Source organism: Pan troglodytes, chromosome 20, assembly GCF_028858775.2.
Source record: "Pan troglodytes isolate AG18354 chromosome 20, NHGRI_mPanTro3-v2.0_pri, whole genome shotgun sequence".
Taxonomy (NCBI): domain Eukaryota; kingdom Metazoa; phylum Chordata; class Mammalia; order Primates; family Hominidae; genus Pan; species Pan troglodytes.
The window spans coordinates 56,293,631-56,312,594 of NC_072418.2; the positions used below are offsets into that span (position 1 = coordinate 56,293,631).

Genomic DNA, 18,964 nt, shown 5'->3' on the forward strand with positions numbered 1-18,964 from the left:
TACCCCTAATATCACAGAGATGCTTCCTGCCCGTTGAAGTTACTATTTCGAACAATCGAAGGTAAAACAACATATTGTAGTGGGCCACCTGTACTGAACGTTGAATCGTTTTTCCTCTTAAGTTGAAAATAGTTTCAATGCAAAGAGCTTTTTTGGAGCAGGTAGAGTCGCGCGTCCTGCAGGCGGGGCAAGCTCCCCTCAGTCTGGGGCAGGGCGGTGGAGAGGGTCAGGGACCTCGGTAAAGGGGTGGAGTGGGGCGCTTGTTGCAGCGGGCACAGACAATTAGAACGGCTTATTAAACTAAGCAAGGTCCTGGGTTGGGTTGTTTGAGTGGATAATGGAAACTGAAGAGTGACAAGCAGAACTGCCTATTATACACAGGAGGTGAAGGACAATTTCATATTTCATGGAAATAAAGTCAGGGCCCGGAGCGGTGGTTCACACCTGTAATCCCAGCACTTTGAGTGGCCGAGGTGAGACGATCGCTTGAGCCCAGGAGTTTGAGATCAGCCTGGGCAACATGATGAGACATCGTCTCTACTAAAAATCAAAAAAAAAAAAAATCAGCCAAGTGTGGTGGTGCGCGCCTGTGGTCCCAGCTGCTGGAGCGCTGAGGTGGGAGGATCGCTTGAGCCAGGGAGTTGGAGGCTGCAGTGAGCCCTGATCTCTCCACCACGCTCCAGCCTGGGTGTCAGAGCTAGACCCTGTCTCAAACAAACAAGCAAATAAATGCGAGGTGTAATTCCTCCTGTGGAAATAAAGAGATTTACTTTCTTTTCGTCTCTTTTCTTAGGAGACTTATTTAGAAAATTTGTAAATGGATTTTCTCTGTCTTCTGAGGTTTTTTGTTGTTTTGTTTTTGTTGTTTGTTTTTTAGATGGAGTTTTGCTTTTGTTGCTTAGGCTAGAGTGCAATTGCACGATCCCAGTTCACCGCAGCCTTCAACTTCCGGGTACAAGCCCGGTTTCGAACTCCTGACCTCAAGTGATTCGCCATCTTGGCCTCTGAAAGTGCTGGGATTACAGGTGTGAACCACCACACCTGGTCTGAAGTGGTGTTTTTTAGAAACTAACTAAACCTTTTTTCAGCTTGATGACCCAGGGATGTATTTCTGAAGGACTTGGGAGCTCTCTTTGAAAGGCAAAATACAAGGGAGACAGTACCTGTATCTCAGTAGGAAATTAAATAATTCATACATCAAATAATTCCAATTTAAAGCTATGACCTTTAAATAATTATGAGCCTTTGAAGAGAGAGGCCATTTCTCTTACTGTCTCCTGTCTCTGAAGTAAAAGCTGAAAAACAACAGGAATGAAGTCAGTGGCAAGACCAGCTGGTGCCACTGATGACCAGGCCTGAGGTTAAAATATTAACCCCCAACTCTAACCACATGTGCTCTCAATCTATCATGACCCTTTCACGTGGAACCCCTTACAGTTGTAAGCCCTTAAAAGGACCAGGAACTCTTTCTTCGGGGAGCTCGGTTCTTGAGATGCCAGTCAGCCGATGCTCCCGGCCAAATAAAGCCACTTCCTTCTTTAACCCTGTGTCTGAGGGCTTTTGTCTGTGGCTCGTCCTGCTACACCTTGAGAGAAATGTGCTCATTCAACTTGAGTCCAGTGGAATGCAGGCGTAACTTCTATGAGTTTTCCTGGCCACGTGTGGTGGCCCACACCTGTAATCTCACCACTTTGGGAGGTCAAGGTGGACAGATCACTTGAGGTCAAGAGTTTGAAACTAGCCTGGCCAACATGGTGAAACCACCTCTCTACTAAAAATACAAAACAAAGGGCCAGGAGTGGTGGCTCACACCTGTAATCCCAGAAAATTGGAAGGCTTGGGCGGGTGGATCACAAGGTCAGGAGTTTGAGACCAGCCTGCCCAACATGGTGAAACCCCGTCTCTACTAAAAATACAAAAGTTAGCTGGGCTCCTAGCTACTCGAGAGCCTGAGCCAGGAGAATCGCTTGAACCCGGGAGGCAGAGGTTGCAGTAAGCAGCTGAGATCGTGTCATTGCTCCCCAGCCTAGGCAACAGAGCGAGACTCTGTCTCAAACAAAAAAAACAATGGTGGCATGCACCTGTAATCCCAGCTACTTGGGAGGCTGAGGCAAGAGAACTGCTTGAATCTGAGAGGTAGAGGTTGCAGTGAGCCGAGGTCGCCCCACTGCACTCCAGCCTATGCAAGTCTTCCTCTTATTTACAGGAAAAGTTTTCCTGTAAATAATTAGAAAGACTAAGCAACCCCAGAGATAAGACCTCCTGAGATCATTGTCCCTTTTTATGGAGTGATAAAGTAACCTTCCTTGAAGTGTATCACTCTGTCACCAATCAACTTGCTGCAACCTATGCACTGGTCTTGAATGGAAAATGTGGTGATTGTCCTAAAGCTTCTGTCTTTCCCTGTGTGTGAAACCTAAACGTCTCTACTATGGAACGCTGATCCCATTCATTTGGAGTTGATGTTTGCCAGTGGTTATCCTCATGCTTTGTGTTCAGATAAACTCTATACTTAATCATAAATTCTAAATTTTATTATTTACTGCTGACATCAGTTTCTGTCGGATTTTAGGAGCCTCACTAGAGAGGGCACCTGTCGCCATGTTGTAAAACTCACACTTGTCAAAAAAACATGGGTTAGTGTTTCTTCCCCTCCTCGGCATGAAGCTACTTAGCTGACACAGATGGTCACCTCCATTACCAAGTAGAGCCAGGATGAACTATGTGTGACCAAGGGTGTTGTCAAGTCCTCTTCCCTGAGGACTGATTAGTGTTTATCTTGAAAACATGTCCTTAATGGGTTGTATAGAACAGTGAAGTTTCTTTCTCTCTTTTCAACCTCTTAGCTGTTTGTCTGTATTTCGCATCATAATCTGGCCTAAGGCTTATTTATTAATGAAATGGTTTTAATTTCTTTCTCTATTGTCGTCGTGGAGATGATTTCTCATTGGGGGGAAGACTTTTTGTTTGTTTTCAATTATGTTTTCTCAACAATTAGAAAGTGAAGTAAAAAGTATTTGTTGGGCCAGGTGCAGTGGCTCACGCCTGTAATGCCAGCACTTTGGGAGGCCGAGGCAGGCGGATCACTTGAAGTCAAGAGTTTGAGACCAGCCTGGCCAACATGGTGAAACCCGTCTACAAAAATACAAAAATTAGCCAGGCATGGTGGCACGCGAATGTAATGGCAGGTACTCCGGAGGCTGAGGCAGGGGAATCGCTTGAACCCAAGAGGAAGAGGCTGCAGTGAACCGAGATCCCGTCACTGCCCTCTAGCCTGGGCGACAGAGAAATACGCTGTCTCAAAAGAAATAAGCAAATAAATAAAGTAATAAATCTCTTCCCCAAACGTGCTGAGACAACTAACTGAATATCCAGATGGAAAAGAATACTGTTGGATCCCTATCTCACACAATCAAAATTGTATTTTAAAACATTAAAAAAAAAAAAAAAAGGAAAAAAAGAGAGAGACGAGGAAGGAAGAGCTGCGGGAGGGGGTGTTACTTTGTCGCTCAGGCTGGCCTGGACCCCCAGGCTCAGCGATCCTCCCGCCGCTGCTTCCTGAGTAGCTGGGACCTCAGGCTCCTGCCCCCGCGCGCGCATCCCTCCCACCCCGGCGCCCCATCCAGCAGGTGGTCACCTCACTCCACCCTGGCCTGAGCACTCCGTCCCGCATCCGTGGCGGTGGCTTTAGGGAAGTCTCTGAAGTTGAGCACGGGGTGGACTTGCCCTCCTGAGTGAATGGAGAATAGAAAGGGGGAGGATTTCTATTCTGTTTTGTGGGCCGTCAGCATGAAATCGTACCTTCCGCCCAGGCAGGGCTTTGCATTTCACATTCTAGTTTGCATCCCCGTTACAGACAATTCCAGGGCTTTGGAATAGTGCCTCAACCTTACTGGCCGGTCTCGACTCCAAAACCCTAAAACAGGCGCTGGAGCGAGGGTGAGGGACTCACAGGTCCCACCCTGGCCTCGCCCTCTGCGCATTCCAAAGGGCAAAGTCTCTCCGCCTCTCGCCCCGCCCCTGCCTCGTCAGGCCCCGCCCACCTCCTCCCAGGTCCCGCCCAGGCCTGGCTTCTGTCCTGCGCAGAGATTCGCGAAAACCCGGAAGCGGATCGCGTGGAGTGACGGTCCCACGGCAGCGCGTGAGTTTGGCTCTGTGTTGTATTAAGTCTGCACTTCCCAGGTCCCTGGCGCTTCTGTACCTGGGGCGTGGGGTCCCCACAAACCTGGAAATTCTCAGCCATCTTCCTTCACCTAGAGCAAATTGAGACGACCCCGTGAGAGTCCGGGGGTCGCTTCCTTTTGTGTTTAAGGTCGCCCTGAGGCTGGTCCCGTCCCGGGTCTTTCTGCTATAGGGCAATGTATACACTTTCTATCGCGCATTTTTCCTGCTCTAAACCTTTCTCTGACTCCTCCCACCCCGCGCGTTTTGAAGTCCTCACCCAAGAGGTGGATTCTCGCCCACTTCGGCCGGTGGAGCGCAGAACCGCGGCCCCAGTCCCGGGAAGGCCGCGTCCTCTGTCTGGTCCTGGGATCCTGCAGACCCCACCCTTGTCTTAAGGCGCCCTCGCCCCCCCCCCCCACCTCCCTCCTCCTGCCGGGCCCTGCTGCTCCCTAAGTCTCCCCTCCGCAGTCACGGCTTCCCCTGAGCCCACGTTGGGGAGGTGCCCGGGGCTTGTCCTGTTGAAGGGGGCCAGCCCTTCCACACCTGTGGGTATTTCTCGTCAGGTGGGAAGAGAGACTGAGAAAAGAAATAAGACACAAAGACAAAGTATAGAGAAAGGACAGTGGGCCCAGGGGACCGGCGCTCAGCATACGGAGGACCGGCACCAGTGCCAGCCTCTGAGTTCCCTCAGTATTTATTGATCATTATTTTTACTGTCCTAGTGAGGGGAGTGTAGCAGGGCAACAGGTGGGGAGAGGTCAGCAGGAAAACATGTGAGCAAAGGAATCTATATCATGAATAAGTTCAAGGAAAGGTACTGTGGCTGGATGTGCACGTAGGCTAGATTTATATTTCTCTTCACCCAAACATCTCAGTGTAGCAAAGAGTCACAGAGCAGTATTGCTGCCAGCATATCTCGCCTCCAGCCACAGGGCGGTTTTCTCCTATCTCAGAATAGAACGAATGGAAATGGTCAGCTTTACACCTAGACATTCCATTCCCAGGGACCAGCAGGAGACAGAAGTCTTCCTCTTATCTCAACTGCAAAGAGGCCTCCCTCTTTCACTACTCCTCCTCAGCACAGACTCTTTATGGGTGTCCGGCTGGGGGATGGTAAGGTCTTTCTTTTCCCATGAGGCCATATCTCAGGCTGTCTCAGTGGGGGGAAACTTGGACAATACCCAGGCTTTCTAGGGCAGAGGTCCCTGCGGCCTTCCACAGTGCATTGTGTCCCTGGTTAATCGAGAATGGAGAATGGTGATGACCTTTACCAAGCATACTGCCTGCAAACATATTGTTAACAAGGCACACCCTGCACAGCCCTAAATCCATTAAACCTTGATTCAATACAGCACATGTTTCTGTGAGCACAGGGTTGGGGCTAAAGTTACGGATTAACAGCATCTCAAAGCAGAAACAATTTTTCTTAGTACAGATCAAAATGAAGTTTCTTATGTCTTCCTTTTCTGCATAGACACAGTAACAGTCTGATTTCTCTTTCTTTTCCCCATATCCTGTGACATGGGGTGTTCTTCCCTGCCCAGCTCCAGCCCCTTGAAAATGCGCTCCCCTGGTATGTAGCCATCTTACTCCAAACCGTCATGTGATTCTGTGGGCTAAAGGGATCAGGAGACACAGGCAGTAGAAAACCTGAGAAAGAGAAAAGAATGAGAAAGACTCATAACAGATGGCAAAGTAGAGAATGGGTGAGGGATTTGCCAAGAGACAACGAAAGTGAAAAATATATATATAAGAAAGCAGGAGGAGAAAAGCAACTGGAGACATGCAGAGAAAAGCTAAATGTACAGAGAGATGAAGGACAGCAAGGTAGGGAGAGGGGCAGCAAAGAGGGAGGCTCATCAGGGTGAGGGAGAGGAGGAGGGATTTGGAGCCAGGGCAGACAGAGCAGAGTGGTGCTGGTGGCAAGGAGAACAGAGGGAGAAGCACAGCAGGGAGGACACCTGGGGATCTAGGCTGCCAGAGAGTGGGGACAAGGGGTATAACAGGGAAGAGAGAATGTAACGCGGAGAGCAGAGGAGGCGCAGAGATGGTGTTGCGGGAATCTGAGGACTAAAGAGACTGATACGGGGGAGACAGGAGGATGTTTATTTAAGGTACGCACCGGCTCGGTGGATTTACATCTAAAAAGCTGAGCATTTCAACAAAGAGTGGGGCTTTTATAAGCAGGCTTACAGAAGCAAAATAAAAGCAGTTAATCATATAATGATAGGTCATGTCGTCTATAACATAGCATAACTTGTAGCCTTGCATAGCTGGTGGTCTTGCAGCTGCATTGAAAGAAAAGCAAGAACAGCTAAATACATTTGTTTTCTTTCTTTCTTTCTTTCTTTTTCTTTTCTTTTCTTTTCTTTCTTTCTTTCTTTCTTTCACTCTTGTTCTAAAGGGGAGGAGGTGTCTGGAGCCCATTCCTTTGGCTTCGACTTCGCAAACAGCGTTATGTTATAACTGTTCTTGAAGTGAGCTTGCTAGGCAGAGGAAAACTTGTTCTTCTCTTTTTAACCCTTGCCTTGCCTGTTACTTTTCTTGGAGTGAATGAATGCATATATTTTTTTAATTTCTGCCTGAGTTTTCTCCCTTTTATGCTTTTTATAAACAAGATTTTAATAGAAAGCATCACTATGACTTGATTATTCATGAAAAAGCAGGTTTTCTTCTTTAGGCACAGGCTGATATTTATGTGGAGCTATTAGCTGAGTGGTAGTCTGCCTAGTCACAATTGCTCCTATAGTTGATTGAATGTTCCTTAACAAGGAGAGGTAAGAGGCAAGGGAGTATTAAACCAATTCTTAGTATTTCTAGAACCACTCCTGTTAAGGTTTTGAATCGACTGAAGGAGGAAAACCAGCCTCTAAAGAGGGACTCGGGAGTCTACTTTGTCTAAGTCTGGACTGGAACATGGGATAATTTTTTTATTCTTGCAGTTATTTCTATAACAGCCTTCCTATTATCATTGATTTCTAGGCAGCAATTAGTTAGATTACACTTTCTACATACTCCTCCTTCCTGGGCTAGGAGGTAGTTGAAAGCTAATCTATTTTGGTAGATGGCATTTCTCGTTTTTGTGGCTTGCTGGGCCAGTAAGTCTAATGCATTTGCTGTTTCATTAGTGACGATTTCAAGTACTGCTTGCAACTTTATGATGCGGTTAAGCATGTAAATTGGGGTGCGGTACCTTTATGACTTATTTTGTGCCCGGGTAGCTGGCCTAGAGTACTGAATTAGTCTTTCAGGGGGCCAATCTGTGTCTTTCTAGTCTTCTATTTTTATGTCTTTTCTTATGTCTATATCTCTTTTGTTTTTTTCTTTGATTTTATTGTAGACAAGATACCTTCAAGTTTCTCCCTGTTGCAGTGGGAGTGAGAAGAAACATGGTCTAATTGTTTCAAGTACACAAGCCCTTGTCCTTTTTCCTGGCAACTGTCGGTAGGCCCTTGGTGCACACAGATCCAATAGAGACCAGAGGGTGCTTGCCAGGTATTTGGAGCTTCAAGCTGATACTATGTGTGGTTTAGAGAAGAGAAACGCGAGAATGGGTTTGGATGAGGTGATCTGGAGTCATCTTTGCCTTGCCACAAAGTTTTCTTTAGTGTTTTATTATAATATTGCTGTCTTAAACAAGTTAATTCTTCTAGTGAGTCCGTAAAAGCTCTTCCTTAGTGAGCAACACAGTTTCTCCTGATAATGGAAGTTTTTAAGAGCTAGGGGCTTAAGGCTGGGTGCAGTGGCTCACACCTGTAATCCCAGCACTTTGGGAGGCCGATGCAGGTGGATCACGAGGTCAGGAGATCAAGACCATCCTGGCTAACACGGTGAAACCCCGTCTCTACTAAAAATACAAAAAACAATTAGCCAGGCCTGGTGGTGGGCACCTGTAGTCCCAGCTACTCAGGAGGCTGAGGCAGGAGAATGGCGTGAACTTGGGAGGCGGAGCTTGCAGTGAGCCGAGATCACGCCACTGCACTCCAGCCTGGGTGACAGAGTGAGGCTGTCTCAAAAAAAAAAAAAAAAAAAAGTGCTAGGTGCATCGGTTCAGGGGAAGAGCCAGTTAGAGTTAAATTATCTTGTGACATTAACTCTTTTGCTTCTTAAGGCCATTGGTCTCCTATGTTAGTCCTTCTACAAACATAACATGAGAAAATGCTTAAGCTGCTAGCAATGTTTTCAGCTAGCCGAGCAAACAGGTTTTTAGCTAAAGGATGATGCTCTCGTAACTTCTAGTCTGCATGCTTATGGAATGATTTAAAGACTCGGAATTGTTGCTGGTCCGGGTTCTTTTTTGATAACATATAGGTAGGTTGCTGGGTAGGTGTGTGTGGAGACATGTATGGGGTAACCTGCAGTCCACACGGGTAAGTCTGGCTTTAGAATGGTGAAATTTACTGGATGACAGGTTTTTGTTTCACAGTCTGGTTTTACTGGCATTTTGATAAGCATAATTGGCCTTTGTTGTGTGCTAGGGTGGCACAATATGCAATACTGACCATCTTTTTCTGGGTCCCGGGGGACAAGGTGGCATGCATACATATCTGTAGTCATTTCTATAGTATCTTTATATAGGTAGGTTACCACAGACGGATGAGTCTAGGTCTGCTGCTGGACAAGCATCAAAATACAGAGAAATAGGCCATCAGTAAAAGGGAGGGACCTTGGTTTGGTTTAAGAGGGAACTTTCTTTTGACCTTGCATGTATTTTAAACTATTCACCAGGTGAAAACTTTGTGTTATAACATACATAAGGTTGGTTATTTCCTGGGTCACAAATTGAGTAGATGGTCTGATTATAAGTACAAGTCTTTTTTTTTTTTTTTGAGATGGAGTTTCACTCTTGTTGCCCAGGCTGGAGTGCAATGACATGATCATGGCTCACCACAACCTCCACCTTCTGGGTTCAAGCAATTCTCCTGCCCCATCCTCCTGAATAGCTGTGATTACAGGCATGTACCACCATGCCTGGTTAATTTTGTATTTTTATTCAAGACGGGGTTGCTCCATGTTGGTGTGGCTGGTCTCGAACTCCCGACCTCAGGTGATCCACCTGCCTCAGCCTCCCAGAGTGCTGGAATTACAGGCATGAGTGACCACACCTGGCCTTTATAAGTACAAGTTCTTAAGCGAGTCCTTGTACACTCATAATAAGTATGGTGCAATAGAGTCTTAGTTATCCTGTTCCCTGACCAGGTAGTATGTGTACAGTGGGGACACATTTCTATAGTTGCTTTTTCTACCATGGTTAAGGAGGGTAACAACAGCAAAACAGGTACAGCATGTTCATATCCAGCAAGGACAGAAGAGGGCCTTGCCTGGCAGAGGAGGTTGAGCACAACGACAGAACAATAATAAAACGGTTAGTATTACAAGGAAAACTGCTAGTCTTAAGATTTCTAACCACATTTACTTGCTTGATGAGTCCTCAAGCTTCAGCTGTACGTAGACTAGTCAGCTTCCGGTGTGTGACTAGAGCAGGGCTTGTCGTCCCCTCCAGCTTCAGCTGTGCATAGACTAGTCAGCTTCCAGTGTGTGACTAGAGCAGGGCTTGTCGTCCCCTCCACCTTCAGCTGTGCATAGACTGGTCAGCCTCCAGAGTGACCAGAGCAGGGCTGTCGTCCTCAGCAGCAGCTTGGTCTCATCTCAGGATCAGCTGAGTTGGATGATCTGGGTCTTGCTGGCTGTTCCACTTGTCCTGAACTGCTGGTTTCAGCTGACTGTGGTGGACCTATGGCATGATTCCTGCAAATTTAACAGCAGTGGGAGTGGACAAGATTACAGTACAGGGCCCATCCTATATGGGTCCTAGAGAAGTTGGATTCTATTTTTTAACCTAAACAGAGTCTCCAGGTTTAAGCGGTGTACTGGATCTGTCAGACTTATCGGCATTCTTTCTCATATTCAGTTATGGGCTTCTTGCATGGCTGTTCTTAAAGCCTGCATTTGTTTTCTTAAAGTTAATTCCTCTAGTTCTTGGAGATCACTTTTAATTTGACTTATGATTGGAGAGGCCGACTGAACGAACTCTCATAAGGTGAATACCTAGTTTATTTGGTGGGGGTGCACCTGACTCAGAGGACAACCATATGAAAGACCTGATCTTATCTCAGGTGAGTTTCTTGGCAGTATTTCTTCAGTAGCTGCTTAGCGTCTGGTTCATGTATTTTACTTTTCTTGAACTTTCCGGCCAATAGGCTGTGTGTAACTTCTATTTTATTTTTAGCAGTCTTGTTAAATCTTGCATTATTTCAGCTGCAAATGCTGGCCCATTGTCTGACTTTAGAGATAGAGGCAGTCCAAACCTGGGAAGAAGTCTTCAGTCACTTCTCATGCTTTTTCTGTCCTGGTGGGGAAAGCTTTAACCTATCTTGAAAAGCTACAAATAAGCACTAGCATATACCGACATCCTCTGTCGGATGCACGGAGCAGTTCGGTAAAGTTTATAACCAAGTTTTCACAAGGCATGGCTCCTGCTTCTTGAATTCTTGGGGGCCAAGTGGGCCCCCATCACGGTTTTTCTGAGCACAGGTTAAACATTGTTTACAAATGGCTCAAATGACAGGAGAGAGCCACAGCACATAGAAATGGCACTTTCGTGGCCGGGCGCGGTGGCTCATGCCTGTAATCCTACCACTTTGGGAGGCCAAGGTGGGCAGATCATGAGGTCCGGAGTTCAAGACCAGTATGAGCAACATGGTGACACCCAGTCTCTACTGAAAAAACAAAAAAAGTAGCCAGTCATGATGGCAGGTGCCTGTAATACCAGCTACTGGGGAGGCTGAGGCAGAAGAAACACTTGAACCTGGGAAGCAGAGGTTGCAGTGAGCCAAGATTGCACCACTGCACTCCAGCCTGGGTGACAGAGCGAGACTCCATCTCAAAAACAAAAACAAAAACAAAAAACCAGAAATGGCACTTTCATAACGTTGCTAATGCTGTTTTTCTTATATGAGTTTCTTGATGAGTTTGCTTCACAAACTTAGGAGCTAACATCTTTGGAATGGCTAGTCTCCTATAGAAGAACTTCTACTACCTTCTTTTAATATATTTTTTATCTTCTTGGGCAAACCAGGATCTTTGATTTGGAGTATAACTTGGGTCGTCTTGGAGAGGAGGTTCTGGGAGGAGAGGCATAGCTAAGGCTTCCTGTTTAAAATGCGGCGTGATCATTGCTGCCTGCTTGGCCTCCCTGTCTGCTTTTCTGTTTCCTGTGGCTTCTGGCATCCTTGCCATTTGGTGCCCTCTGCAGTGCATTATAGCTACTTTTTCTGGGGCCTATACTGCCTCTAAGAGCTGTAGAATCTCTTCTTTGTACTTTATTTCTTTCCTCTAGCTGTTAAAAGTCCTCTCTCTTTATATATAGTTCCATGTACATGCAAGGTAGTAAAAGCATACTTAGAATTAGTGTAAATACTGACTTTCTTCTCTTTTGCTAGCAACAGTGCTCTTGTCAGGGCTATTAATTCTGCCTTTTGAGCTGATGTTCCGGTAGGCAGAGGCTGAGCCTCTACTACTGAGTCTGATGTTACCACTGCATACCTGGCATGTCCAAACTCTTCTAGCACAGAACTACTTCCACCTGTGAAGTACTTGACATCTGGGTCTCTGAGGGGTCTGTCTGTAAGATCTTTCTCATTGGGGAATACCTCGTCTCCTGTTTCGACACAGTTATGGAGAGGAGCTCCCTGTTCAACTGGGAGCAGAGTAGCTGGGTTAGGGTGTTTACTGTTCTAAAGTTGTGTAAGGGTTTTCACATAGAAGCCCTTGGTACTGAGTCATCCTCAGGTTTGATAAGTAATGGTGCCTTCTTTGATCCATCAAAGTTATGACTCAGTGTGGCACCCAGACGGTTAGTTGCTGTCCTAGAGTTAATTTGCTAGCTTCCTGTGTTAACAAGATGGTGGCAGCTAATGCCTTAAGGCAAAGAGGCCATCTTAACACCACGGAGTCTGGTTGTTTGGATAAATGTGCCACGGGGCGATGCCACGATCCTATAAGTTGAGTCAGAACCCCTATAGCCTTTCTTTTTTGTTCATGAACATATAGAAAGAAAGACTTAGTTATGTCTCATAGTCTTAAGGCTGGGGCCTGGGTTAAAGCTTCCTTGACCTGCTTGAAGTCTATTTCTTGGTTAGTTTTTCAAAAGAGGGGCTCCTTTTCTCCTCTTTTTGTGGCTTCCTATCAACGACTTAGCCATCAGTGAACAATTTGGAATCCGGAATCTTGCTGCCTCTAAAAATTCCTATTTGACGTTGGGTGGCCGGGGTTGGAAGGGCACAAATGGCTTGCTTCCACTCATAGCCAAGCCAGTCTTCCTCGTGGCTCACTATGACACCTAGATATGGAACCTCTTCAAGGCAAATTTGGGCTTTCTTTTTTGATATTTTGTAACTTATTTTCTATAGGAAATGGAAGAGATCCTGGGTTCCCTGATAACAGTCCTCTTAGATTGGGGCCGGCAAAAGAAGCTCATCTGCATACTGCAACAAGGTGCAGTTGCTATTTGGCAGGGTATAAGCCATGAGGTCTGAGGCCAATGTTTCTCTAAAGATTGTGGGAGAGAACCGGGCATGGTGGCTCGCGCCTGTAATCCCGGCACTTCAGGTGGCTGAGGCGGCTGGATCACGAGGTCAGGAGTCCAAGACCAGACCGGCCAAGATGGTGAAACCCGGTCTCTACTAAAAATACAAAAACTGGCCACGTGCGGTGGCTGGCACCTGTAATCCTAGCTACTCTGGAGGCTAAGGCAGGAGAATTGCTTGAACCCGGGGGGCAGAGGTTGCAGTGAGCTGAGATCGCGCCACTGCACTCCAGCCTCGGCAACAGAGCAAGACTCCATCTCAAAAAAAAAAAAAAAAAAAGATTGTGGGAGAGTTTTTTTGTTTGTTTGAGACGGTGTCTCACTCTGTCGCCCACGCTGGAGTGCAGTGGTGCGATCTCGGCTCACTGCAAGCTCTGCCTCCTCCCGCCTCCTGGGTTCACACCATTCTCCTGCCTCAGCCTTCGGAGTAGCTGGGACTACAGGGGCCCGCCACCACGCCCGGCTAATCTTTGTATTTTAAGTAGAGACGGGGTTTCACCTTGTTAACCAGGATGGTCTCGATCTCCTGACCTCGTGATCCACCCGCCTCGGCCTCCCAAAGTGCTGGGATTACAGGCGTGAGCCACCGCGCCCGGCTGTGGGAGAGATTTTAAACCTTTGTGGGAGTCTAGTCCAGGTGAGCTGTGACGCTTCATTGTCTTATGAAATGCAAAGAGAGGCTGAGTAACTGGTGCCAGACAGATATAAAAGAGAGCATCCTTTAAGTTTAAGACTGTAAACTAGGTAGCACTTGCTGGAGTCCTATCACAGTGTACGGGTTGGGTACCACTGGATGGATAGTTACCGTGGCCTGGTTTACAACATGCAAATCCTGCACCGGCCTATATTCATTAGACCCTGGCCCTGGCAATGGCTTCTGAACTGGCAAAAGTGGAGTCTTCTAAGGCGACTGGCATTGGACTAAAATCTCATGTTTATAGAGCCTTTCTGAACGCTTGCAGATGCCCTGTATGGATTTTTGGGGAACTGGGTACTGACGAACCTGAAACAGGAGTTGCTTGTGGTTTTGATTCTGCTACTACTGGCGCATGATTTACAGCTAACCCAGGTGGGTTGTCCTCAGCCTGTACTCCAGGAATGTCTTTAACTAACTGGAAAAATGATTTTTCTTCTACTTGAGTGTGAGGTTGCACTGGTGCCTGAAAAAGGGGCTGGGTGCAGTGGCTCACTCCTGTAACCCCACCATTTTTGGAGCCTGGGGCAAGGGGATTGCTTGAGTCCAGGTATATGAGACCAGCCTGGGCAACACAGTAAGACCGCCGTCTCTGCCAAAATAAATAAATAAATAAAATTAACCGGATGTGATGGTGCACACCTGTACTCCCAGCTACTCTGGAGGCCGAGGCAGGAGGATCACTTGATCCCAGGAGGTCCAGGCTGCAGTGAGCCGAGATCATGCCACTGCCCTCCAGCCTGGTCAACAGAGTGAGACCCTGTCTCAAAAGAATAAAAGGGGTGGGGGACTTTGTGTTCAGATGAGTGGGTGAGTTCACTGGGTATGATTACTTGTGACATGTTGAGTTCTGTGTATATAATATAATAACTTAAAATTTGTTTAAATTATACAGATGAGATTGAGAATTTAAAAATTCCTATCTATAAGGCATGTACATTGTATAAATCTTGGCATAGAGGTCAGCTTCCACTTGGAATCCCTATTCAGCCAGAGGGCAGTGACTTATTCAGTTGTGAATCACTCTATTCCCTTTTCGCAGGGCTGGGGTAGGAAGTGGGGCAATGAAGTGGGAAAAAAATGACTTTCTGTTATTACATAATACTTTTAATTAAATTAATTAATAATTAATATTTTGGGACAGGGCCTGGCTCTATCACCCAGGATGGAGTGCAGCATGATCTCTTCTAACTGCAGCCTCGACCTCCTGGGCTTAAGCGATCCTGCTACCTCAGCTTCCTGTGTAGCTGGGACCACAGGCGTGAGCCACCAAGTCGGACAAGTATTGTATTTTTTTTTTGTAGAAACGGGTTTCACTATGTTTCCCAGGCTGGTCTCAACATCCTGAGCTCAAAGGATCTTCCTGCCTTGGCCTTCCGAAGTACTGGGATTTCAGGGATGAGCCACCACACCTAGCCTACATAGTACTTTTTAAAGGGGACATCAAAACGTGGTGGCTCCTGCCAGTAACCCCAGCACTTTGGGAGATGGAGGTGAGTGGGTCACCTAAGGTCAGAAGTTCAAGACCAGCCTGGCCAACATGGTGAAACCTGGTCTCTACTAAAAATACAAAAGTTAGGCAGGCGTGGTGGTGTGCACCTGTAGTCACAGTTACTGGGAAGGCCAAGGCACAAGAATCGCTTAAACCTGGGAGGTAGAGGTTGCAATGGGCCGAAATTGTGCCAGTGCACTGCAGCCTGGGTGGCAGAGCGAGTCTCCATCTCACAAAAACAAGCAAGCAAACAAAAAATAAAATAAAAAACAAAAGGGACATCAAAAGTACATTTGTTCTTATGTGTAATAGATTTACTTTATTTTCTTTGTTTCCTCTTCATTGCTTTTATTCTTTTTTTTTTTTTTCAGTTTGAGATAAATTGTAGGTTTTTGTTTTTTGTTTTTTTGTGTTTTTTTTGGCAGAATCTTATGCAGTGACCCAGGCTGGAGTGTAGTGGCATGATGTCAGTTCACTGCAACCTCTGCCTCCTGGGTTCAAGTGATTCTTTTGCCTCAACCTCCCGAGTACGTGGGACTACAGGCCCACGCCACCACACCAGGCCAATTTTCGTACTTTTAGCAGAGATGGGGTTTCACCATGTTGGCCAGGCTGGCCTTGAACTCCTGACCTCAGGTGATCCACTTGCTTCGGCCCCCCAAAGTGCTGGGATTACAGGTGTGAGCAACCACGCCCAGCTGAGATAAATCTTAGTTTTCAAAATTTCTCTTTTAATACATAATCATGGAGAGGAGTCTGCAATGCTGAATGGAGGAGGCAGGAACCAGAGTGTGAGCAGTAGCTGGGTGGGCACCATGGCTGGGATCACCACCATCGAGGCAGTGAAGCGCAAGATCCAGGTTCTGCAGCTGCAGGCAGATGATGAGGAGTGAGCTGAGCACCTCCAGCGAGAAGCTGAGAGAGAAAGGCGGGCCTGGGAACAGGCTGAGGCTGAGGTGGCCTTCTTGAACGGTAGGATCCAGCTGGTTGAAGAGGAGCTGGACTGTGCTCAGGAGCGCCTGGCCACTGCCCTGCAAAAGCTGGAAGAAGCGGGAAAAGCTGCTGATGAGAGTGAGAGAGATATAAAGGTTACTGAAAACCGGGCCTTAAAAGATGAAGAAAAGATGGAACTCCAGGAAATCCAACTCAAAGAAGCTAAGCACATTGCAGATGAGGCAGATGAGAAGTATGAAGAGGTGGCTCGTAAGTTGGTGATCATTGAAAGAGACATGGAATGCACAGAGGAATGAACTGAGCTGGCAGAGTCCCGTTGCCGAGAGATGGATGAGCAGATCAGACTGATGGACCAGAACCTGAAGTGTCTGAGTGCAGCTGAAGAAAAGTACCCTCAAAAAGAAGACAAATGTGAGGAAGAGATGAAGATTCTTTCTGATAATCTCAAGGAGGCAGAGACCCATGCTGAGTTGGCTGAGAGATCAGTAGCCAAGCTGGAAAAGACAATTGATGACTTGGAAGATACACTGAAATGCACCAAAGAAGAACACCTCTGTACACAAAGGATGCTGGACCAGACTCTGCTTGACCTGAATGAGATGTAGAATGCCCCAGTCCCACCCTGCTGCTGCTCCTTCCTCTGACCCTGACTCTGCCTGAGGTCAGCCTGCCCGAAGCTGACCTTTACCTGAGGGCTGATCTTCAATTGGAAGGCTGCTTTCTCCTCTCGCTATCCCCTCCTCCCCTGCCTCTTTTTCACCAAACTGTCTCTGCCTCTTGCTGAAGATTCCAGCTGGGCTAGAGGCTGAGAACCTTTGCAAACAACATTTAAGGGAATGTGAGCCCAATGCATAATGTCTTTAAAAAGCATGTTGTGATGTAAAAAAAAAAAAAAAAATACATAATTACTTCTGGAAGATGCCTTTGTCACATCCTATAATCAGCTCACATCATTTTTTTTCTGTACATTTCCCAGTTATTTTCCTGTTGACCCCAGAATTTGTTAGATTTTTTAAAAGACAATTTCTAAATAGTTTCTGTTTGAAACTAGTTGCGTCTGGTTCAGATTGAGGTCTGCATGCTTTCTAGTCTTTATTATTTATTGAAAACCTTTAGTACCGAATACAGAAGTTTGATTATTTCAGTGCGTACCCAGTAAAGATGTCAGCGGCCTTTTACCTTAACATCAAAATGTAGTTTAACCAGTTAGTGTATTTTTCAGTTTTCTTTCCTTATGTCATCTGTGGACATCTTGAGCTGTGAGCTATTAAGTGCATGTTTCCCTCAAGGCCCTCTGGTCCATTCTGGAGTAACGTTGAAAGATGGGCTGGATTGGCCTGGAACTTTTGGGGTGGCCAGACCCAACACCAGGCCATGGGGGCTACGAACTCTGGCGGAGTCAAAGGAATGAGAAAAGACAAGTTAAGAATGCATAAGGTGGGTCCAGGGGGCCAATGCTAGTATGGAGGCTGCAAAAGACCCAAGCTCTGGAAGCCCACACTATTTATTGGTGATCAAACAAAGAAGCAGGTGGTGAGGATGTGGGGGTTGATAGGAAGCAGTGCATCAAGCACATGATCTATAGGTGTGTCGGTTTAGCATTTATATGGAACATGTTCTGCGACTTGAGATCATGGGGAACTTGAGATCATGTTCTTCTAGTTTAAGATACAATCATTTTATGAGCCTGGGAGTGCTAGAAGCAAGGAAGCAGCAAGTCTGGGCACATTCCAGAGGCCACGAGAGGTTTTAGGCCCTGGACCCTGGCATGTTCCAAGATTCTTTTTATATTATGTCAGACTAGCAAGCCCTGCCTCAGCTTTTCCCCAACATGGAATGCTATTCTGAAAGGACCCATGTATTCTTTTTTTTTTTTTTTTTTTTTTGAGATGGAGTTTCAGTCTTGTTGCTCAGGCTAGAGTGCAATGGTGTGATCTAGGCTCACTACAACCTCTGCCTCCTGGGTTCAAGTGATTCTCCTGCCTCAGCCTCCCAAGTCGCTGGGACTACAGGCACCCAGCCACCATGCCCAGCTAAATTTTTGGATTTTTAGTAGAGATGGGGTTTCATCATGTTGGCCAGGCTCATCTCAAACTCCTGACCTCAGGTGATCTACCCACCTCAACCTCCCAAAGTGCTGAGATTACAGGCATGATCCATTGAACCTGGCCACCCATGTATTCTTGATTGAAAAATTTTGCTTATGTCTTAGTGCTACAGCTGACCCTCTTTCACTGTTTTCAAGGTCAATAGCTGTGTGTTCACACTTCTGTGTTTTATAAATGTTACTGTGATTTTCTTGTAAGGAAAAATTAAAAGTTGGGAATCAATGGCATCAGAACCTTGCAAATGAAGTTTCTTTAGCCCAGGCATATGAAAGATGCTTCTCTAATTTTCAAGGATAGGGGTGATAAAGACCAACCCTTCCCATTAGCATTTCCAGGCCCCCATGTAAGAATTCAGGCATTCTCAGGGTAGCTTGGTGAAAATTTCTCTTTCTCTGAGCCCCAGTGAGCCTCCCTGCAACTAGGAGATGAGGGGCTACACCGGAAAAGCTCAACCTGAATGACCCTGGTCCCTGAAATGATTGGCAAAATAGAATGCGTGTCTGGGTGTGGCTTTTCTCGTGGGAGAGGGGAGTGCCCAGTTGTAATTAGAATTTTAAATGGGATGCAGTACCCCAAAAATAAAAAAGAATAAAAAAATGCAAAAGAATGGAAGAAACAGAGGTGCAGACTCAGACACAGAGACCATCTTCGGGGCCTTTCTCTGTATGAGGACGTCACAGCAAAATCTAAAGCAGGTCACATCAGTCCCTGGCAGGGAACCCTCCACCGGCTTCCCGTGTTCCCCAGGACAAAAGCCCAACTCCTCACTGTGGCTCCACAGCCCTGTGTCCAGGGCCCCTGCCAGTGTCTAGCCTCCTCCTGGGAGCTTGCCCTCATCTCATGACTCCCTCTGCCCCAGTCACATTTGCTTTTCTCTTTTCCCAAACAACAAAAGCCTTCCTGTCTCTGGTCATTGTCCCTGCTCTTACTCTATGTCCCTAAATGATCACGGCCCTGTCCCTTTC

The 18,964-nt window shown here is 46.6% G+C and overlaps 1 protein-coding gene and 1 pseudogene across 4 annotated transcripts in view; both read left to right on the forward strand.

The window, feature by feature from the left end:
- The first annotated feature begins 4,043 nt into the window (after positions 1–4,043).
- LOC104003432 (zinc finger protein 813) overlaps positions 4,044–18,964 on the forward strand; it is a 28,078-nt gene continuing 13,157 nt past the window's right edge. For 2 of the 4 annotated variants that reach the window (XR_010153958.1, XM_063802259.1), the window contains exons 1-2: positions 4,044–4,141; positions 13,714–13,820. The gene's annotated coding sequence lies outside the window, so the exon portion shown is untranslated. The remainder of the gene's footprint in view (positions 4,142–13,713; positions 13,821–18,964) is intronic. The other 2 variants (XR_010153957.1, XM_063802258.1) reach the window with 2 other exon arrangements.
- LOC100613074 (tropomyosin alpha-3 chain-like) lies at positions 15,619–16,578 on the forward strand (annotated as a pseudogene).